Raw genomic sequence first — 25213 nt, forward strand, 5'->3', positions numbered from 1 at the left:
TCTCCCATTCCCTCTAACCCTCATTCTAACTCTTAGAAGCATTGGAGAAGGAATCTTGGTGGTCCAAGCTTTCCATCTCTCAACATAATCTCCATAAGGTAACACTTGAAATCCCTCTTTTTGGTATCCCATTCCCTCTTTTCTTTCCTCTTTCCCTTGCTTATTTTTCACAATTTCATCATCATCTTGTCTAGATAATGGCTCCTAAGAGATCAAAAGGAAAAAGGATTGAAGGAGATTCATTTGACCATGATCTTTTTAGATCAAAAGAGGTAGCCCTTAGCTTTCCAAAATTTGAAACACGATGTATCCATAAGGGAAAATACGTTGATCTGGATGAACTAGAGGACTTAGAACCCATTAGGTGGTTTGCACACCTAGAAGCTCTACCTTTACTACAAATAGATGAACCAATCTATCCGCGATTAGTTAGATTGTTCTATGCCAACCTATATGAGGACAACGATAGCCTAAGCACTTACCTTCTAGGAACACCCATTAGAATATTTGACAGTACTATTTGTGAGCTAATTGGCATAACTGAAAAAGATAGGGGATGCTATTTTAAAGGTAAATGGGACGTCAACACAATAGGAGCAACCTATACCGAAGCCGTAGAAACAATTTTTGCAAATCCAAACCTTGACTTCCTACCCAAGAGTTGTGAACACTTACTGCCTTTCAACTCTAAAATTCTTCATCACATTATCACAAGCATCATATTCCCCAAACAATTTCATCTTGACGAAATAAGTCAAATAGAGATAGGAACCATGTATTAGATTATGACCGGTCAGCATAATTGTTTTGGGTACTTAATTTGCCAACACATGCAGGATATTATGGCTAAAGATACTATATTGCCATATGAGAGGTTAATCACTAGATTTCTTCATGCCTATGACATTTGCATTCCACCGGATGAAGAATCTATTCAAAATGATCGATATAACATAATAAATAAAAACCTACTGAAAAAACTTAGGTGCACTTTTAGCAATGGCATATGGGTTAGGCAGCCTAAAAGGACGGATCCAATTCCTCCACCAATAGAACACCCCGAAACACCAATTCTTATGGGAAATGAATCTCCTCCTCCTAGTCCCTTTGGCGCAGCACCTTCAGCTCCTGTTTCCTCCTCTAAAGATCTCATTATGGCGGAACTATCTCAGATCAAATCACAGCAAGAACAAATTCAGAATCAACAAGTTGAAATTTTGAAGACACTACGACAAATGATTGAAAAAATAGATATCATGTATCAGCACTGTGGATTACCTCCTAAGGATTAAATTGATGTATCTTTTTATTCTGTTCTGTTTGCTTTTAACAACAAGTTCAAAGTTTGTCATCGATTGAACGATAACTGATCCTTCCTTTTAGATAACTACTATTTTGATCTGCATAAATGATGATGTCTTTTGGATAAATTATTTCTGGCAAATTTGAATGATGAACTTTGTTTCCTATTAAATGCTAAACATTTTTTCTATGATCATCAATTAGCTGGCTTGTCTCTTTTTGTTGATGACAAAGGGGGAGAAGTGATGACTAAGTGATGACTTACACCATAACGATAGCATGACTTATATGAATTACAAAAACTTGTGTGATATGAATGTCTTATATGCCTTGCAAAATCCTTGAAAATATCACAAGATTGATTGATCATATTGAAGGCATGCCTTACATTTACATCATGAAATTCATGTTGAAAATCTTTATCTTCTATCGTAGTAAAAATTGTCTCTTATCATGATTTTCATTGAAGTTTTGTATTTACTATTGCTTAATGAGAATGACGATAAGTTCTACGGTTAGAACTTATCGGTTTATGCTTGAATTCTATGGATGGAATTCAAGTGTTTTCATCTTCTCATAATATGGCATATAGATAGGGGGAGTTATGTTTAACTCCGTCATCAATTGATTGTCATCATCAAAAAGGGGGAGATTGTTGAATCTCGGATTTTGATGATGAAATCAATTGATAGGTTAATTGATCTAATCCATATTATTGAGTTAAGTGTGCAGGATTAACTACGATAACCAGAAAACACAAAGCAAGAATACCGGAGTCAAGATCGATGGACGTTTAAGAGTCCGAAGAATCGTCGGAGATTCTGTCGGAACCAACCGAGAAGAAATCGGGAACCTATCGGAATTTTCGGAAGTTCGCCGAAGAGATCGTCGGAGGCTCACGGAGATCACCTAGAAGGCTCGGCTACTCGTTAAAGTCATCACAAGATTGGGAGCTTGATGGGAGTCCGTCGGAAGAAAGTTCGTCGGAAAGCTTGCCGGAATAAGACTCGACGTTCGCGGTTGAAAACTTGCTTAGGATGTGTTTTGTTATGTAGTTCACTTGTAATTAGGATTAGGATTAAGAGATAATCCTATATCCTGGTTAGGGGCCAACCGGGCCTAAAGTCAGATTTGGTTTGGGCTAAAATTAAGCCAAACCAGTGAACCGGAGAGCCAGGCGGTGGCACTGCCCAGCACCCGAGAGCTGGGCAATGACACCTCCTAGGCTGGGCGGTTGCACCGTCCAGCACCCGAGCGCTGGGCGGTGGCACCGCCAGCATCGGGAACCCAAAGATAATTCAAATTTTGGAGCCCAAATTTGAATCCTCTTGAGGCCTATAAATACCCCTCAAATCTCAGCTGAGATTACAACTTTTGAGAAACATTTTGATTGAAAGAAAAGTCTTAGAAAATCTTAGCAAGTCTTGTTTTCAATTTGCTAGAGAGTTCTCCTCCTTTCTTATTGAAAATTTGTAAGAGGTTGAACTGTTTGTAAAAGGTTGTAAGAGGGGTATTTACCCTTCCATTTCAAGAGATTTGCTAGTGGAAGGTGGGAGCCTCATCGAAGAGGGGCCTCGCAAGTGGATGTAGGTCATTTGACCGAACCACTCTAAAATCGACATAATCTCTGGTTTGCATTTCATTATTGCTATTTACATTACTGCAAACCTTCTTACATGCTTTAGTTCCTTATTGCCTTTGTTGCGCAACTTTAAGAATACGCTTTCAAGTTAAGCTTTTCAAGTTCCGTTCTTATCGTACGAAAGATTTTTCTAAAACCGAAGTTTTAATCCGCTGCACTAATTCACCCCCCCTCTTAGTGCCACTCTGATCCTAACAGTTAGGAGGTTGTTTCTTAAAAAAGAATTAGGAGTTGTAAAGGAATAGGAGTCTTAAGAATTAGGAGTTGTAAAGGAATAGGAGTCTTAAGTAGGAGTCCTATTAGGAGTTGGTTAGAAGTAGGAGTCTTGAGTAGGAGTCCTATTAGGAGTTAGAGTTTAGAAGCCCTATAAATAGTCATATATTCCTCCTCTTTTCATAAGCAATAGATGAATCTTTTCTGCAGCCTTTGAATAGCAACTTAGAGGGAGGAACCCTTATAGAGTTCCAAGGAGGCCGATCCCCTAAAGAGATCAACCCCAAGTTTAGAATCTGCTAGAGTTCTAACACCTGGTATTAGAGCAGAATTCTTGGCATCTTGCTGCCCTTCCACTGCCATCCATCAACCCTCCACAACCGCCCAAAGCAATTCCCACAATTGCTTAAAAGATCGTCGCCAAATTCCACCGTCATCTCCACCACCGCAGATCATCCTTTGATCTCCTCGTGAATTGCAACAGGTTCTGGTTTCCTACCTTACTGCTACTGCAATTTAGTTATCCTTATTCGAAAATCCAAAAAAAAAAAAAAATTGTTCCTATATTGCTGCATAAACTTTTCGTTACAAAGTTTTCATCTCTACGACGAAAGATACATTGCAGAATTCCAGCCGCATAACACCATCTTTTTTATCTTGCTACTATGCTTTTTCTATCCAAATTTTTACGAAATTTTTATGACATCTTTGACACTTCCTAACAGTGGATTTCCCTTTGGTTTCATCAAAAAATTTTCAATATAAACTACTGATCTTTTATGTCCAATCTGCTACACTTGAATTGCAGAATTCAAGCCGTATAGCACCATCTGTTTGATCTTGCTACTATGCATTTTCTATCCAAATTTTTATAAAAATTTTATGACATCTTTGACACTTCCTAACAGTGGATTTCCCTTTAGTTTCATCAAAAAATTCTCAATATAAACTACTGATCTTTTATGTCCAATCTGATGCACTTGAATTGCAGAATTCAAGCCGCATAGCACCATCTGTTTGATCTTGCTACTGTGCTTTTTCTATCCAAATTTCTATGAAATTTTTATGAAATATTTGACACTTCCTAACGGTGGATTTCTCTTTGGTTTCATCGAAAAATTCTCAATATAAGCTACTGATCTTTTATGTCCAATCTGCTACACTTGAAAATCTATGCTGTAGAAAATTTCAGCTGCATATCGTTGCCTTAACCCATCTATTTGCAATCTTTTTTTAATGAAATTTCTTATACACTTCATAGATCATCTTGGCTTCCATCTAAGATTGATCTATTAAGAAATTCATCTCTAAAAACGATTTTATGTTGCTGTAAATTTTCATCGTAACCCGCTGAAATTTTTCGACGACAATTCTGCAATTGCAACTTGCACCAATTTCCTTGCTGTTATACTGCTGAAATTTTCTTGATTAAATTAGATATCCTTACTGTCATATAAACTGTGATTTTGCTATCAATTCCCTCCTCAATTCTCTTAAGTTTTTGGTGGAAATTACGTCGAGAAACCGTTGTTTCTTCGACGACAATTCTACTCTTACAAGACAGCACATACTTGCTGCAACTTCTATGGATTTCTGTCAAACCTTTGCTACCATCTACCATAGATCCAAAACTTTCATCTACAACTCTAAAACTCTGCCAAACCACACCCTCAAACTGTACCCAAAACAGCCACAAAACAAGCCTAAACCGCAGCCTACATCCACCAATCCACCAACCCTTTCAACCATCACTTCTCTCAACCTATACATGCCTTTAACCCAACAACAAAAGAGAGATTTGGGGGCATATACTATGGCATCTAAGGAGGCAATCAATGCTAAATTCGAAGCCTTGGAGGTACGAATGGAGGATAAGATTCGGATGCTCTTTACCGAACTCAGATTGGGCTGACCACTAAGCCCGAAGAAATCAAATCAAGGAGAGAGCTTTGCCCAATCACACCAAGCCCGAATAGATGACTTCCAAGGGAGGGGAGGCTATATGACTGACCCCAACTATCCATGAATGAGAGTGAACTTCCTTAGATGGGAAGAAGGAGACCCGATTGGTTGGATCTCGCGCATGGAGCGATATTTTCGGTACCACAAAACCGCGGATGTATCTATGGTGAAAATTGCAGCTATACATCTTGAAGGGGATGCTATACAGTGGTTTAACTGGCTTGAACATACTTATGGAGTCCTTTCATGGTGACAATTCAAAGAAGGACTACTGATTCGCTTCAGACCAACCGATTACGAGAATATTGACGAACAACTAGCAAAGATCCGACAAACCTCCACCATTCAGGAGTACCAAACCAGGTTTGAAAGGTTATCTAATCAAACTCATGATTGATCTCAAAAGCAGCTATTGAGGACCTTCATTGAGGGCTTGAAGTCGGAGATCCGAGGAGAAGTTAAAGTGCGACAACCGTATACACTTATGGCAGCCATCTCTTTCGCACGACATCAAGAGGAGCAATTGAACCATGAAGCTCGGAGGACTAGGGTCACTCCTCAACCAGTAATATTGAAGCCCTCAGCCCCCCCTACTATTGACCAAGTCCCTACACCAAAGAGGTCAACAAGAGAAGAGCTTCGGGAGCGATATGCGAAGGGGTTATGTTGGCATTGAGACGAGCCGTGGAGCCGTGAGCATCGTTGTAGTAAAGGGAGGCTTCTTATGATTGAACCAATAGAAGAAGAGGTCATTAAACATCCAGAAGAGAGCCTTAAACATAATGAAGAAGATGCGGAAGAAGAGCCACAACCGACCGACGTTACAGTACACACACTAGCTGGCTACTCAAACCCGCAAACGATGGAAGGGAGACTTCTTATGATTGAACCAATAGAAGAAGAGGTCATTGAACATTCAGAAGAGAACCTTGAACATAAAGAAGATGCGAAAAAAGAGCCACAACTGACTGACGTTACAGTACACGCACTAGCCGGCTACTCAAACCCGCAAACGATGAAAATTGGAGGCCTTCTCAAACAACAACCAATCACTGTTCTCATCGACACGGGCAGTACTACTAACTTCCTAAATCATAAGCTTGCTGTTTGGATATCATTACCTATCGAGAATCGCTGCAGGTTTGATGTTAAGGTCACCGTCGGACGGATTTTGAATTGTGATCATAGGCGCCCGCAGGAGAAACTATTGCTGTAGGACCAAGAGATAATTATAGATTTCTTCCTTCTCCCTCTTAACAATCATGAGGCCATGTTCAGAATTAAATGGTTGACGACATTAGGTGATATTTCTTGGAATTTTATGAAACTAATTATGAAATTTTACAGTAAGGAGAAACATGTGACAATGCACGGGAAACGTGGAGACGACATAACAACGATTTGCACATAACAAATGGAGAATGTTTTGCATAAAGCATGTAGCGGCTTTTTGGTACAACTTGAGCAGCAAACTAAGGGAGAGCCAACAGAATTTGAAGATCCAAATCTACTTCCTTTGCTTGCTGAATTTTCAAATATATTTGACAAACCGCGCAACCTACCTCTTACCCGTCGGCATGATCATTGTATAACGATTCTTCCAGGCAAATCTTCAGCAAATGCTCAGCCATATCAGTATCCACATCTCCAGAAGGATGAAATAGAAAGGATTATAAAAGAGATGCTCGAAACAGGAGTTATTCGGCCAAGTTGCAACCTCTACTCTTTGCCGGTGCTACTTGTACGCAAGAAGGACGGAACAAGGCGAATATGTGTTGATTACCGAGCTCTCAATAGCATAATCATCAAAGACAAATACCTTATTCTAATAGTAGATGAATTACTAGATGAAAGGGAGCACAAATCTTCACAAAGCTGGACCTTTGATCCGGGTATCATCAAATACGAGCGTGCGAAGAAGACATACGGAAAACCACCTTTTGAACACACAACAACCATGAATTTTTGCTTTCTTCAACAAAAGGTGGAATATCTTGGGCATATCATATCAGAGGAAGGTGTGGCAGTGGACCCCTTCAAAATTGGAGCAATGCAAAACTGGCCGACCTCGAGAAACATAAAATTGCTACATGGCTTTTTGGGTTTAACAGGCTACTACCGCAAGTTCGTGAAAAACTATGGAAAGATCAGTGCACCACTTACTTCCTTACTAGAAAAAGATGTCTTCCAATGGTTGGACAGAGCCTCCGCTGCCTTCGACAAACTTAAGGCAGCCATGACGACGACGCCGGTGCTAACACTATAAGATTTCAACCGACCCTTCATTATTGAGGCCGACACATCTGGAGTCAGAATTGGAGCCATTCTCATGCAAGATGGTCGACCACTCGCATACACTAGCAAGGCATTATCTCCCTCCTATCAAAATAAGTCAACATATGATAAGGAAATGCTCGCCATTGTGCGCGCAACAACGCGGTGGAGACCCTACTTGTTTGGTCGACGATTTCAAATTAAAACCGACCAAAAAAGCCTTAAGTACTTTTTGGAGCGAAAGATATCATCCCCTGAGAAGCAAAAATGGGTAACAAAACTTCTTAGATTTGATTATGAAACAACTTACAAAAAGGGGAAAGAGAATGTTCTTGCAGATGCGCTTTCGCAGCTACCCGAGCAAGCTAAAGTTTCGGCCGTTTCACTTCCGACCAGCGACTTCCTTGAGGATATTAAGATAGAATGGCAGGAAGATTCAGAGACTAGTAAGATTATAAAAAAATTGGAGAAACCACCAAGCTCCGTGGCTCATTACAATTGGGACTCAAAAGAATTATACTATAAGGGATGCATTATGCTTGTGACAAATTCTACTTGCATCTTCAAAAGCAGATTTTGGACAAAGTTATTATATATGGAGGGTATTAAATTGAAAAGGAGTACGCCACATCACCCACAAACCGATGGCCAGACGAAAGTTGTAAATAGGTGCTTGGAGATAGCCCAAAGCCACCCACCAAATATGACTACGCAAGGAGAACTCCATACCCAACCAAGTGCTATTATTGATCGACGGATTATGACTCAACGATGATGACCCACTACTGAAGTGCTAATACAGTGGGCGAGCATATTATCAGAAGATGCCACTTGGGAGAACTATGACGACTTGAAGATCAAATTTCCAGAATTCATGAATCGTCAGCCTCGAGGACAAGGCTGATTTGAAGAGGGCGGGTCTGTTAGGACTCTAGCTAGGAGAGTCCTAATTGAGAGGGACATTCATGTAAAACCTACCTAAGCTAACCCCTATTAAAGAGGTAAAGAGGCCGGCTAGGGTTAGGAGGTTGTTTCTTAAAGAAGAATTAGGAGTTGTAAAGGAATAGGAGTCTTAAGAATTAGGAGTTGTAAAGGAATAGGAGTCTTAAGTAGGAGTCCTATTAGGAGTTGGTTAGAAGTAGGAGTCTTGGGTAGGAGTCCTATTAGGAGTTAGGGTTTAGAAGCCCTATAAATAGTCATGTATTCCTCCTCTTTTCATAAGCAATAGATGAATCTTTTCTGCAGCCTTTGAGTAGCAACTTGGAGGGAGGAACCCCTATAGAGTTCCAAGGAGGCCGATCCCCTAAAAAGATCAACCCCATGTTTAGAATCTGCTAGGGTTCTAACAGATCTCCATTGTTGTTATTGAGTAGTTGAACTTTTGATCCACCATGCTGCTTCAACTCGTCAATGACTTTGACTATAGTGTGGGGTTGACAGAGTTGTGTTGATCCCTGTTGGTTCTTGTGGATCCTTCAGATGTAGGAAAAGACCAGCCTTATTATGTGCTAGTCTCTTAAATGTTTTATGCTAATTGAACTAGGTGGATGCTTGTTAGAGTTTTAACGAGCACGCCTTACAAACTTTTGAAGTTTTTGAGTCCTTCACAAAATTTACCCATTGACTCTTCTTTCACTTAGTTGTCACTTCAAAGTAAGTTTGCATCACTTCCACTTTCGATTGGCATTCTATTGGGAAATGAAAATCTATTCTTAGTAGCACTGATCACCAATGGTGAGGATTTGATAACTATTATCTTTCATTTGGTTTTCTTTAAAGGGTCTTTGAACATGTGCAGAGTTCCTCTACTAGTTAGATAAGAGAATTGGGGTACTCGGTTTCACCTAGTCTTTGAACATGTGCAGGGTACTTGACTACATTTGCCTCCTCGATGGTTGTACTTCATGTATTGAGCTAGTTACTAGCCTTTGCCTGCTCTTTGCTTACACTTCTAGAGCACTCGAAGTGTTTGACTCCTTGCATTGAGTTAGCTACTATGATTCACCTTCTTAATGCCATCAAACTTCTGGAATGTAAGAAGTTTTCACCCCAACTTGTTATAAGTCTCTAATAGTTTTAGTCATCTCTGGGATTGTACCATCTTCTCCATCAACCCTGTCGCCTACTCCACTAAGTAGTCAAGGTACAACACCACGTATTGCCTACTTCGTTGCTTGGTCGTGCACTTTTACACAGCCCAAAATCCTTCACTTTCAGCTATCTTAATGAGAAGCTCATTGACACCAGTCTCACAAAGTTCCCTGGCCTCTGCCCTTCAACCATGCATTGATACTTGGAGTTTGCCTCTATATTCTCCACCTCCTCGGCCCCTATCACGACCAAGCGCTCTCCCCCCCATGAGAGTAAGGGATCAATGACTCCATGAAAGTACCACCTCTATGGTACCATAGCGCTGTCATGCCTATGGCCCTACTATCCGTCGCCTTGCATCCGCGTCCCTTTCTTCATGATTGGTAGATCTGCCTCTGTGGTATTGTGGCACTCCTCCGAGTCTATCTCTTTTCTAACTAATGCTTGGTTTTTGGGTAGCTAAGTCTCTCTAGACTCATCATCGCTTCCTCGCCCCTTTCGACCTTTTGCTTCAATACCTCTATGTTCTCCAAGCAGTTCCCCTTAGTCGTTGGAAAGACAGACTGCAACTCCCATGCATGGTCTCTACCATCATGTTACAGGGTTCACACCAATTCTATTCTCCTTAGCTTGCTTGGTAGCAATGTTTGCTTACTTGGCCTTGTCCTCTGACTTGTCAGGCTCCCTTAAACAAATATGGGCTCTAGAGTAGTCCAACTCTCCAACCGCTTTGATCATACCTTTGTATGATCAAGTCCCTCCTATGGGACTCACTGGTACTTGCATTCGAACTTTTCCCTAGGTGGTACACAACTCCCATATGCTGATGACCAAGGCTTTCATCTGATCCAAAATTCGATGTACGCACGGAAGACCCGCCTCTACGGTACCATGGCTTTCACTCCTTGAATCCATAGCCCTTCTTGTCATTATGTTGTTAATTAAAGTGGAGCTCTCAGTAGCTCCCGATCATACCACTGTATGATCTAGTCCCTCACGGGACTATATTCGTGTATATCATGTTGCCATGAACTGTTCCACCACGATCCGCTATACCATGTCACCTCTTAGTGACATCTCCATTATATTATGATCCTTGTAGGATGAACTCGGATTATGACCCCTCCATATATAGCCTTTGCCAACACATCGCAAGACCTTTTCCACTTTCGATTGTATTCGCTCCTTTGATAATCGACCTTCATCCACCCGCTCTCGGGTCATACCTAGACGAAGCACCGCTCTTGGATAGTCCATCACTTAGTAGCTCTCGAAGTCCATCAACTTCACTGAAATTAGTGCACCATTGTTTGGATCCTAGGCCTCTGCCCCTACTAGCACAATCTTCGTTGTGCACCGCTTCCTTAATGGCAACTTGAATGGCAGCACTATAACATATTCTTCAAGAGTTCCCATCTTCATGTCCTCTTGCCTCGTGTTAAGTCCTTCTGAACAACTTCACCTCCGCAAATTGAGTCACCTTAGTTCCTTTGTCAATTGCTTCTCTGAGGTAAGGTGCATGTGCCTCGAAGCTCCCTTCGTCTTTGGCACCATGCAGGACAAGCTTGCTCTATCAGAATGAGAGACCCATGGAACGACATGATCCCGCTCTTGCCTCTATAAGAATGATAGAACCCTTACAGATTCTAAACTTGGGGTTGATCTCTTTAGGGGATCGGCCTCCCTGGAACTCTATAGGGGTTCCTCCCTCCAAGTTGCTACTCAAAGGCTGCAGAAAAGATTCATCTTTTGCTTATCAAAAGAGGAGGAATACATGGCTATTTATAGGGTTTCTAAACCCTAACTCCTAATAGGACTCCTATTCAAGACTCCTACTTCTAACCAACTCCTAATAGGACTTTTACTCAAGACTCCTATTCCTTTACAACTCCTAATTCTTCTCTAAGAAACAACCTCCTAACCCTAGTCAGCCTCTTCACCTCTTTAATAGGGGTTGGCTTAGGTAGGTTTTACATGAATGTCCCTCTTAATTAGGACTCTCCTAGCTAGAGTCCTAATAGACCAGCCCTCTTCAAATCAGCCTTGTCCTCGAGGCTGACGATTCATGAATTTTGAGAATTTGATCTTTAAGTCGTCATAGTTCTCCTAAGTAGCATCTTTTGTTGGTAGGTTCACCCACTGTATTAGCACTTTAGTAGTGGGTCGTCGTCGTCGTCGTCGAGTCACGATCCGTCGATCAATAATGGTACTTGGCTGGGTCAGGAGTTCTCGTTGGATAGTCATATTTGGTGGGTGGCTTTGGGCTGTTTCCAAGCACCTATTTACAACTTCTGTCTGGTCGTCGATTTGTGGGTGATATGCCGTACTCATTTTCAATTTAGTACCCTGCATATAGAATAACTTTGTCCAAAATCTGCTCGTGAAGATGTAAGTAGAATTTATCATAAGCACAATGCATCCCTTATAGTGTAATTTTTTTGAGTCCCAATTGTAATGAGCCACGGAGCTTGGTGCTTCCTCCAAATTTTTTATAATCTTACTAGTGTCTGAATCTTCCTACCATTCCATCTTAATATCCTCAAGGAAGTAGCTGGTCGGAAGTGAAACAACCGAAACTTCAGCTTGCTCGGGTAGTTGCAAAAGCGCATCTGCAAGAATATTCTCTTTCCCCTTTTTGTAAGTTATTTTATAATCAAATCCAAGAAGTTTTGTTACCCATTTTTGCTGCTCAGGGGATGATATCTTTCGCTCCAAAAAGTACTTAAGGCTTTTTTGGTCGGTTTTAATTTGAAATCGTCGACCAATCAAGTAGGGTCTCCACCTCGTGCTATAATAAGTCAATATAAAATAATAAAATATCAAATAATATAATAAGTAAAAAGAGTGTGTGTCATGTCACACGTGCTATCACTCATGTGATTGGTTTTCAGTGCACCTATTGTTGAATCTCGGATTTTGATGATGAAGTCAATTGTCATTTGTTATCTAATCTATATGTTGAGATAAGTGTCCAGGATTAACTACGATGAAAATAAGACATGCAGCAGGAGTTGCGCCGGAGTCAAGACAATGATCACGTTGGGAGTTCGAGAGTTCGACGAAAGTTCGGACAGTCGTCGGAGGTTCTACGGGAACAAATCCGAGAAGTCCATGAGCTTGCCAAAGAAGCTCATCGGAACTCGCCAAGTGGATCGTCGCAAGTCCAGGAGTTTGCCGGAAGTCCGTAGGAGCATCACCGAAGGTTCATTAGATGATCGACGGAAGTTCACCAGAAGCTCGCCGGAAGAAGCGATTGATGCACCAGAGCAAGTTGCAGTAAATGTCTTAGGAAATATCATAGTTAGCATAATGATTAAGTTACAAATGGGAGGTGATCCCATTAACTTAATCTTGGGGCAATTGGGCCCCTGAAAAACCCAAATTGGGCCGAATGGATCAACCCATTCGGACCCTGATTTCTGCCAGGCGGTTGAACCGCCCAAGCCAGGCGGTGGCACCGCCTGGGCTCAGTCTCCGAGCGAGACTGGGCAGTGCAACCGCCCCAGCCAAGAGGTGGCACCGCCTGGGCTCGGTCACCGAGCTCTAGCTGAGCGGTGCAACCGCCTCAGTCAGGCGGTGGCACCGTCTGAGCTCGGTCTTCGAGCTCTGGCAGGAGGTGCAACCACCCCTAACAAAGGTGGCACCGCCTAGAGGCTCAGTCTTCGAGCTTTGCCAGGCGGTGCAACCGCCTCAGTCAGGTGATGCAACCGCCAGATCCCGAAATTCCGGGAATTGATAGTTTTGAGCTCCAAATTCAAACTGGGTTGGGGCCTATAAATACCCCACCCATTCTGCACTGAAAGGTAACTAAAAACACACCGAAATCCTAATCTTATTATGTGATTCTTAGAGCTCAAAATTGTTGTAAAGGCCAAAAGTTCCTCTCCCTCTTTTCTTCCAAGTTCTGATCTTTAAAGAGAGGAGAGAAAATTCTGTAAGGGTTGTCTCCTAAGCCCGTCAAAAGGAGTGAAACTGTAAAAGGGTGATTGGCCTTCGCCTATTGAAGGAAGGTCTCTAGTTGACGTCGGTGACCTCGTCGGTGGAGGAAGCCAAAAGTGGAGTAGGTCAAGATTGACCGAACCACTCTAAATCTCGGTTTGCATTTACTTTCAGCATATTATCCTTACTACAAACCTCCTCAAAAGCTTACTGCTTTCTGCGCATATACGATTGGGTTTCAAGCTTTGCACTTTCCGAATCCGCGTTTAGACGTAAATCAGTTTTATCGTATGATCATTATATTTCAGTTTGCGCTTACGTTTTGATTTCTATCATAATTGTAAACTGCCTTTATATCCTTGCTTTAACTGCATCTCGCTTAATCAAGTGATTTACGAATCAGCATTTAGACGTAAATCTGTCTTTTCGTACGAATATCATATTTCAATTTGCGCCTACTATCTGATTTGAACCATAACTGCAAACTGCATTTATATCTTTGCTGCATCTCGCTTAATCAAAAGTTAAAGTGATTTATGAATTGGCTTTCTTACTGAAATCACTTTTATCGTACGAACACTTTTTAATCGTCGAAAGTTTTCCGCTGCACTAATTCACCCCCCCCCCTCTTAGTGCTCTTGATCCTAACAATTGGTATCTGAGCGGGGTTAACTCTCAAACGGATTAAAACCCAAGAGAGATGGCATACGCCGGAAACCAAGAGGGCCATTCTATTACACGTCCACCCTTGTTTAATGGGACGGACTACACCTATTGGAAGACCCGAATGAGGATCTTGTTGAATCTCGTATTTTGATGATGAAACTACTTGATATATATTTATGATTTAATCTGCGTTTTGAGTGACGCAGGGTGCTTCAATCAGAATGAGACAATTAAAGCAGGAACATCATGTTGTGCCGGAGGAACATGTCAGAAGATTGGACGTCGGGCCGGTGGATCGGTCGACGTATCGATAGAAGGCTTCGGGTCGTGAACTCGGGCATCGGGCCAAAAAGAGCAGGTATTGTGCCAAGGATATCGGAGTTGCGGAGTCAACTGGCTGATTGGGCAATAGGCTGCAGGAAAGGACAATGCGCCGAAGAATCGGACGAAGCGTCGAGGGACCAATGACATACCGGACAACTTGGTTAATTGCTTAGGATTAATTGTCTTGATCGAAGTTTTTGTTTTGAGTGTGTAGGATTGACTACGATGAAAGTAAGACATGCAGTAGGAGTTGTGCTGGAGTCATTACAATGATCACGTTGGGAGTTCGAGAGCTCGACGGAAGTTCGGACGGTCGTCGGAGGTTCTACGGGAACAAATCCGAGAAGTCCAGGAGCTTGCCAAAGAAGCTCGTCAGAACTCGCCAAGTGGATCGTCGCAAGTCCAGGAGTTTGCTGGAAGTCCGTAGGAGGATCACCGAGGGTTCGTCGGATGATCGATGGAAGTTCGCCGGAAACTCGCTGGAAGAAGCGAGTGACGTACCGAAGCAAGCTGCAGAATATGTCTTAGGAAATAATCGTAGTTAGCACTTTGATTAAGTTAGAAATGGGAGGTGATCCCATTAGCTTAATCCTGGGGCAATTGGGCCCCTGAAGAACTCAAATTGGGTCGAATGGTTCAGCCCATTTGGACCCAGGTTGCTGTGGGAGGTGCAACCGCCCAGGCAGGGAGGTAGCACTGCCCAGGCTATGTCTCCCAGCGAGACTGGGCGGTGCAACCGCCCTAGCCAAGAGGTGCAACCGCCCAGGGCTCAGTCTCCGAGCGAGACTGGGCGGTGCAACCTCCTCTATCAGGAGGTAGCACCGCTAGAGCTCAAGTTTCGAGCTCTACCAGGCGGTGCAACCTCTCCAGTCAGGAGGTGCAACCGCCTGATCCCGGAATTCCGGGATTTGATCGTTTTGAGCTCCAAATTTGAACTGGGTTGGGGCCTATAAATACCCCACCCATTCAGCACTGAAAAGATACAGACCTACACCGAATTCTTGATCTTTTCTGTGATTCTAAGAGCTCAAAGTTGTGTAAAGTCCAAAAGTTCTCCTCTTTCTGTTCTTCAAGTCTTGAGTTGTAAAGAGAGGAGATAAAGGTTCTGTAAGGGTTGTCTCCTGAGCCCGTCAAAAGGAGTGAAACTGTAAAAGGGTAGTTGGCCTTCGCCTATTGAAGGAAGGCCTCTAGTTGATGTCGGTGACCTCGTCGGTGGAGGAAGCCAAAAGTGGAGTAGGTCAAGACTGACCGAACCACTCTAAATCTCTGGTTTGCTTTTATTTTGAGCACTTTATCATTACTGCAAACCTCCTACATAGCTACTGCTCTCTGCGCTTTTACGAACAAGTTTCTAAGTTCTGATCTTTCCGAATCTGCATTCAGACGTAAATCGATGTTTTCGTACGATCTTTACATTGCAGTTTACATTTACGTTTTGATTCTATTTATAACTGCAAACTGCCTTCTGCACTTTTACGAACGAGTTTCTTTGCAGTTTACGTTTACGTTTTGATTCCATTTAGACGCAAACTGCGCTTAGATGCAATCTGCGCTTAGACGCAAACTGCGCTTAGACGCAATCTGCATTTAGACGCAAATTGCATTTAGACGCAAACTGCATTTAGACGCAAACTGCGTAAACTGCGCTTAGATGCAAACTGTGTTTAGACGTAAACTGCACTTAATCATATGTAATCTTAGAATCGGCTTTTGCATCAAAATAGTTTTTATCGAATGAACGCAGCTTTCGTTTTTAATCGCTGAAAGATTTCCGCTGCACTAATTCACCCCCCCCCTCTTAGTGCTCTCGATCCTAACAGATCTTTCTTATTTTTATGGATTTTGAACTTTGGAATCTTGTCGAAAATGGATTTTCGAAATCTTCTCTTCCAATGATCGATTGGAATGAATTGGAGAAGAAGGCTTTCGCTCTTAATGCAAAGGCTATGAATGCCTTATTTTGTGCGCTTGATAAAAATGAGTTCAACCGTGTTTCGGTTTGTGAAACCGCATTTGATATTTGGCACAAACTCGAAGTGACTCACGAAGGCAGAAGTAGAGTGAAAGAGTCAAAAATCAATCTTTTGTTACATTCTTTCGAACTTTTCCGGATGAAACCGAGTGAGACTATTGGTGAAATGTTTACCCGCTTCACGGATGTCGTCAACGGTCTAAAAGGACTCGGAAATTTTTTTTCGGATTTTGAGCTCGTAAATAAGATTCTAAGATCCCTTCCTAAGAGTTGGGATCCTAAAGTCACTGCTATTCAAGAGGCGAAAGATCTAAACAACTTCCCTCTTGAAGAACTAATCGGGTAATTAATGACCTACGAGATGACTTGCAAAGCTCATGAAGAGCAAGAAGATATCCTTCCAAAGAACAGGAAGGATATGGCACTTAGAACTTCAGAAGACCACTTGAGAGAAAACTCAAGTGATGAGGATTGTGACGATGACTTGGCACTTCTAACAAGAAAATTTAAAAAATTCATTAAAAGAAACAAGTTTAAGAATGACACAAAAAATAAACTTGAACCCAAGAAGGACCAAGTTATTTGCTATGAGTGCAAAAAGCCGGGACACTACAAAAGTGATTGTCCCCAAGTCAAAAAGAGAACATCAAAGAAGAAGGCGCTCAAAGCAACGTGGGATGACTCGAGCGCATCCGAAGAAGAGGAGTCCAACACCGAGTAAGTTGCTCATTACGCCTTAATGGCAATCGGAGAGGAGGTAACAAATTTAATAGATACAGATTTATCATTTGATGAATTATTAAATGCCTTCCATGACTTATTTGATGAATGCAAGATTATTAGTAGAAAATACAAATTGCTAAAAAAGGAGCATGATAGTCTTACTTGTAATTTTGATAAGTTAAAAATTGAATATCATGATAGTTTAGGTTCATGCATAAAATGTCATGATCTAGAAACTCTCCAAAAGGAAAACTTGCTACTTAAGGATACCTTAAAAAAATTCGAGGTTGGTAGCAAGTCCTTGAACATGATCCTTGGAAACAAGGGTCACGTTCCCAAAAGAAGTGGAATCGGATTTGTGAGAAGTCCTCACCAAAATCCAACCACCTTCATGAAAGGCCCCATCTTACATGTTCGACACCAAAGCAAATGCAACTTTTGTTGCAAACTTGGACACAAAACGTATTATTGTCCACTCAAGAAAATTAGTCCGAACAAATTAATTTGGGTTCCTAAAGGAACCATGATAAATTCTATGCAATATGATAAACAATGTAGATCTATTTTTGAGGCACCCAAAAGCAAATGGGTACCTAAAGATCATCCTTTCTTGTAAAGACATAAAACATCTTAAGCTGGGAGCAAGAAATAATATCTTGCTCTTTGGATTCTCGATATTCATGACCCAAGATCCAAAAAGAACTCGCGATGCTCTCTAGCCTAAATAACAGAAGAGGATTAGAAAATTAAAATTATAAATGTGATATAGATACAATCCTATCTGATCTCTTAGAATTGGAAACCCATGATTCTCACTTCACATATCCTCTAGATTTTCAAACTCATTGATTTCATCCGTTCGTTACTTTCGAATCCAACTATATCATGAACTTACTAAGTTTGTCATGAACTTGCAAGGCTTACCAACCTGAACAATCTGTCACAAACATGTGCACGACATTTAGAGTATGCACATCACAAGATATATCTTGATCATGCAAAATTTCTTATCTTACAATGAAAATTCTTACGTAATTACGTAAGTAAAGTTGATTGCTCTGAATGAAAATTCTTCTCAAGCCAAAAACATTCAAATCAGATCACATTGCAGTCAGAACAAGTGCTCACCGCCTGCAGGTGGTGGCACCACCCCAGCTGGAGGTAGCACCTCCGGCTGTCACATGTTGCAAGCAGTTGCACCGCCCCAGCCAGCGGTGCAACCGCCCGCAATTCTGCCTCTTTTTAAACCGAGCTAGGGCCGGCGGTGGAACCGACCCCAACTCACTCCCTTCCCCTCTTTACTCTTCCAAAGCTTCGCCACCTCCATTTCACCCCTCATAGCATCCCAAATACTCCTCATTTTGAAGCAAAAGATCAACAATCTCTCCTTCTATTGAAGATCTCACTAAAGTATTCTTTAAGAACCCCTTAAATTTTGTTTTTGATTTATTTACTCTTGCTCATTACTATCCTCTTAAATAGCAGTAGTTATGGGGTCTAAAAGATCCTCAAGGGACAAAGGGAAGAGGAGATTAGTGGAAGATTTTGATCTTACCCTTTTCGATTCAAAATATCATGCTGAAAAGTTTTCCTCTTTCGAACTTAGGAGTGTCAATAAGGGAAAACATGTAGATTTAAATGAACTAAAAGACTTAGAGACAATCCAATGGTTTGCAAACTTAGATCTACTCCCTATTTTAGAAATTAGTGAACCCATCTATCCAAGACTTATTAGATTGTTTTACAACAATATAAGTAGATGAAGAAGAAAGAATGTCTATCTATCTCTTAGGACAACACATCTCCATTACAGATAAATTCATTTGTGACATGATAGGCATTCCCATAAAAAATAGAGGACTTTACTTTAGAGGATCATGGGATGATGAAATTGTTGGGACAACATATGTTGAAGCCTTAGGAACAATTTTCGCCAATCCCAACTTAGCATTTGTTCCTAAAAGTTGTGAACATCTACTGCCACTAAACACTAAGGTACTTCATCATATCCTAACTAGCATCATTCTCCCTAAACAATACCATCATGATGAAGTAAGCTAAATAGAATTAGGAACTATGTATTGGATCATGAAAGGACATGACATCTGTCTTGGTTATCTTATCCAGCAAAACATGTTAGAACTATATAAGAAAGACATGATGCTTCCATATGGTGGTATAATCACTAGAATACTGAAAGCCTACGATATTCCAATACCACCGGAAGAAGTAATAAAAGTAGATAGGTTTAGCATAATAAATAAAAATCTACTTCACCGATTAAGATGTGTTTATAGAAACGGTAACTGGGTTAGAATGCCTAGAAGAACCGATCCCCCTCAACCTGAACCAGAACCGGAAACACTAGTCTTTAGGGGTACTCAATCTCCTCCGATCTGTCCCTTTGAGGAAACACATTCATTTGAGCAAGCTCATATATCATATGTTGAAGATATTGGGATTCAGATGGACCGATTTGAACAAAGACAAGAACGGCTTGAACATCGACAAGATCAAATCCTATCTGAGCTGCAGCAAATTCATCGACAATTTGACTCTTTATTTAGGCACTTTAATTTTTTACCTCCTGAATGAGCTTGTACATGTATATATGAACACAATCACCTATTGTTATTGTAAACTCTTTATGTTACTCACCATGATGCCCTTTGCCTTGATCCTTGATATGGTTACCTGATGTATTTATTTGTGAGCATATGCAGAGTTACAAACATCTCTTATTGTTTAATCTCGTTATTTATTGTCAGATTTTACATTGAAACTAAATGTTTTTATAACTACTTTGAAAACCTTGTGCCTTGGTTTCCATGATAAATATGATTTGAGAAAATGATATACCAATGCAGTTGATGAGTCATGACATTGCCATGATATTATTATAACACTAAACATCAACTAGCTGATATTTTTACAAAACCTCTAAGTGAAGAACAATTTGATTTCATAAGAAGAGAATTAGGAATGTTGATGTGTCCGAATACATGAACTAGTTAAAATTATTTTTCAGACTTTATTGAATGATCAAATCACTTGATTGCCATTACATGCCTAAATAACATGCTGGAAATTATGTGTTGAATACAATAATAAGCATGTTTTGTCCTCATGATTGTATTTGAAAATCTATAGCATAGTCTTGTCCGAATGCATGAAAGTGTTAATTTCATTTTCGGATTCGCTTAACAATTGGTATCCTAACAATCAGATTTTCTCATACACTTATGAAAAATATTTTTCTGAAATGGATTTGATGAAATGATTCCTGCTTATAAATTCCATCTTGAAATATGGATGATAGTGTTTTTACTTGCAAAGATTTGTTTCACATACATATCTTGATCCTTGTAAAAATGAAGCATGATTTAATCTCTCATCGATTTTAACTTCACTCAAAGTAAAATCACAAATAGCCTTCCTCCTTCATGCAAAAAGATTATAATAAATAAAAAGGAAGAAGTATTCAAAGCAATCTATGTATCATGATTTCCTTTATATGCTTGTATAATTGATTTTCTATCACTTACTATTGGAAAATAACATGTAAAGGCATGAACAACTATCACACTTATGCTCAAAATTCGCTTATTGTTCTCCTGCTATTACAATTACCATGCTTTTTGTTGATGACAAAGGGGGAGAAATATATGAGTATTAATGCCATGCTTGCATCACCAAGAGATACATGAATTGATGCTATGATTGCTATAATTTGCATTATGCCTTGTTTGTATCATGTAATGATATCAAAATCTTACTTCGTGGTTTTACATGTCGATATCTTACAATATGATGAATTGCTACTATTACCATCATTCACACTTATGTAAAATTTGAAAATGAATGTCAAGCCTTGACATCATCTTCAGAGAGAAACATCATGATGGGAATTATGATGGGAGTATTGATAATTTAAATGATTTTAACTTATCAATATGTCTCATGAATTCAAAGGTTTTGAATTCAAGAATGACTTATCTCAAGTATGGTATATAGACAGGGGGAGTTAAGGTTAACTCCATTATCAATTGATTGTCATCATCAAAAAGGGAGAGATTGTTGAATCTCGGATTTTGATGATGAAGTCAATTGTCATTTGTTATCTAATCTATATGTTGAGATAAGTGTGCAGGATTAACTATGATGAAAATAAGACATGCAGCAGGAGTTGCGTCGGAGTCAAGACAATGATCACGTTGGGAGTTCGAGAGTTCGACGGAAGTTCGGACAATCGTCGGAGGTTCTGCGAGAACAAATCCGAGAAGTTCATGAGCTTGCCAAAGAAGCTCGTCGGAACTCGCCAAGTGGATCGTCACAAGTCCAGGAGTTTGCCGGAAGCCCGCAAGAGCATCACCGAGGGTTCATCGGATGATCGACGGAAGTTCACCGAAAGCTCACCGGAAGAAGCGATTGATGCACCGGAGCAAGTTGCAGTAAATGTCTTAGGAAATATCATAGTTAGCATAATGATTTAGCTAGAAATGGGAGCTGATCCCATTAACTTAATCTTGGGGCAATTGGGCCCCTAAAAAACCCAAATTGGGCCGAATGGATCAACCCATTCAGACCCTGATTTCTGCCAGGCGGTTGAACCACCCAAGCCAGGCGGTGGCACCGCCTGGGCTCAGTCTCCGAGCGAGACTGGGCGGTGCAACCGCCCCGGCCAAGAGGTGGCACCGCTTGGGCTCGGTCACCGAGCTCTGGCTGAGCGGTGCAACCGCCTCAGTCAAGCGGTGCCACCGCCTGAGCTCGGCCTTCGAGCTCTGGCAAGAGGTGCAACCGCCCCTGACAGAGGTGGCACCGCCCAGAGGCTCAGTCTTCAAGCTCTGCCAGGCAGTGCAACCGCCAGATCCCGGAATTCCGGAAATTGACAGTTTTGAGCTCCAAATTCAAACTGGGTTGGGGCCTATAAATACCCCACCCATTCTGCACTGAAAGGTAACTAAAAACACACCGAAATCCTGATCTTATTCTGTGATTCTTAGAGCTCAAAATTGTTGTAAAGGCCAAAAGTTCCTCTCCCTCTTTTCTTCCAAGTTCTGATCTTTAAAGAGAGGAGAGAAAATTCTAGAAGGGTTGTCTCCTAAGCCCGTCAAAAGGAGTGAAACTGTAAAAGGGTGGTTGGCCTTCACCTATTGAAGGAAGGCCTCTAGTTGACGTCGGTGTCCTCGTCGGTGGAGGAAGCCAAAAGTGGAGTAGGTCAAGATTGACCGAACCACTCTAAATCTCGGTTTGCATTTACTTTGAGCATATTATCCTTATTGCAAACCTCCTCAAAAGCTTACTGCTTTCTGCGCATATACGATTGGGTTTCAAGCTTTGCACTTTCCGAATCGACGTTTAGACGTAAATCAGTTTTTATCATACGATCATCATATTTCAGTTTGTGCTTACATTTTGATTTCTATCATAACTGCAAACTGCCTTTATATCCTTGCTTTAACAGCATCTCGCTTAATTAAGTGATTTACGAATCAGCATTTAGACGTAAATCAGTCTTTTCGTACGAATATCATATTTCAGTTTGCGCCTACTATCTAATTTAAACCATAACTGCAAACTGCATTTATATCTTTGCTGCATCTCGCTTAATCCAAAGTTAAAGTGATTTACGAACCGGCTTTCTTACTGAAATCACTTTTATCGTATGAACACTTTTTAATCGTCAAAAGTTTTCCGCTGCACTAATTCACCCCCCCCCCCCCCCCCCCCCCCTCTTAGTGCTCTTGATCCTAGCACCTATGACTAGCAATATATATATGCAATAAGTAATATAAAATGATAAAATATCAAATAATATAATAATTAAAAAGAGTGCATATCATGTCACACGTGCTATCACTCACATGATTGATTTGCAAGATACCTTTGACTAGCAAATGTCCATCTCGAGTGGCCTATGATCGGGATTATTTATGCTCTATATTTAAAGGTGACTCGGTCTCATTATTGTGATCTCATCATGATCCTATTTTCATTGCATATATTCATATACATCATAATACATACAATAGGTAATATACAATGAAAAAAATACTAAATAAATAATAAGAGAAAAGAGTATGTATCATGTTATATATGTCATCACTCATATGATTGACTTGCAGGGCACATATGACTACCAATCTCTCACTTAACCTAAAGCCAATCGCCTATGTGTCTGATCACCATCAGACCATTATGATGCTCAAAGATATTATGAGATAGTAATTTTGTTAGTAGATCTGTGATATTATCTTTAGATGAAACTCTTTCCACTTATATATCTCCTCGGGACACAATCTCTCTAATCAGGTAGAACCTCCTTAGAACGTGCTTAGACTTCTGATGAGACCATGGTTCCTTTGCTTAAGAAATTACCCCATTGTTTATCACAATATAAGAGAATCGGCTTGTTGTAATAATGTACTCCTAGATCACTCCTAGATCCGTGATGAATTTCTTTATCTAGACTCCCTCATTTGTTGCCTTTGTTCCAATAATGTACTCTACCTCTATAGTCGAGTCAACAGTAGTATATTGCTTGAAACTCTTCTAGCATACTACTCCTCTATTCAAGGTGAACAGATATCCTGAATTAGACTTGTTATCATCGATATTATACTAAAAACTCAAGTCTGTTTAGCCCTCAACCCTAAGGCCACTTCCTCCATATATCAGTAAAAGATCCTTAGTCCTTCTCAAGTATTTAAGGATACACTTTACTGCTTTCTAGTGCTCCAAGCTTAGATCCGCCTGATATCTACTCGTGACACTTAGAGTATATGCTATATTAGGCCTGGTACATAACATAGTATATATGATAGACCATATCACTGACGCATAGGGTATCCTATCCATATTTATTCTTCTTTTAGAAGTTTTTTGGGATATACTCCTAGAAAGCGATATCCCATGTCTCAATGGTACGAGACTTCTCTTGGAATTTTTTATGTCAAACCTTTTGACAATGGTGTTTATGTACCTTGACTAGGATAAGCCAAGTATCACCTTGGATCTATCTCTATAGTTTCAAATCTCCAAGATATAAGATACTTCCCCTAAGTCCTTTATGGAGAAATGTCTAAATAGCCAAGCCTTTCCTATAGAGAGCATTCCTACATCATTCCCAATAATCAAGATGTCATCCACATACAACACTAAGAAGGTGATAGCATTCTCACTTATCTTCCTGTATACACAAGACTCATCTTCATTCTTAATGAAGTTATAAAATCCGATCGTCTCATCAAATCTTATGTTCCAACTTCAGGAGGCTTACTTTAGTCCATCGATAGACCTAAGCAATCTGTACACTTTATCTGGACTTTCTTTAGACATGAATCTCTTATGTTGTATCATATACACCTCTTTCTCGAGGTTATCATTGAGGAATGAAAGTTTTATATTCATTTGCTAAATCTCATAATCATAGTGTACTACAATAGCCAATAGAATTCAGATAGATTATAGCATAGTTATATATGAGAAGGTTTCGTCATAGTCAACACCTTGCCTTTGACAATAACCCTTAGCCACTAGCCTCGCTTTATAAGTCTCTACCTTTCCATCTACTCCAATCTTTTTCTTGAAGATCCACTTACAACCAATGGGTATGATACTCTCGAGTTCTTCAATTAGGTTCAAAACCTTATTGGAGTATATGAAATCTATATCAGAATTCATGGCTTCTTGTCACTTCCCGAAGTCTATACTCATTGCCTCCTTGTATGTCTAAGAATTAATATCCTCAATATCCTGTCCTCTGATATGTCTCACATATCTCTTAAGAGGAGAGGGTACTCTACCGGACCTACTGTCATAGACTTAGCTGGTTTTTCCTAAGTCGTGCGGCACCCTTGCGTGTCCGTTCATAAAGGTTAGCCTCTCCAAAACCTCTCATGATCCCTTAGCACCTACAAAAGATAAAACGGGTTAGAGAAAGTGCTTCACTCGGGATTCACAAGCAAACATTTTAGAAAATACTTAATAAATAATGTAAATTACAAACATACTTCACAAGATCTGAATGGTCACATAACAAAGGGTCTAAATGGTCCACTACAGACTAAAATCTCTCATAAGTGTCCACATGACATAATTTTTAT

The sequence above is a fragment of the Musa acuminata genome, chromosome BXJ2-3, assembly GCF_036884655.1.
Source record: "Musa acuminata AAA Group cultivar baxijiao chromosome BXJ2-3, Cavendish_Baxijiao_AAA, whole genome shotgun sequence".
In the NCBI taxonomy this organism is placed as follows: Eukaryota; Viridiplantae; Streptophyta; class Magnoliopsida; order Zingiberales; family Musaceae; genus Musa; species Musa acuminata.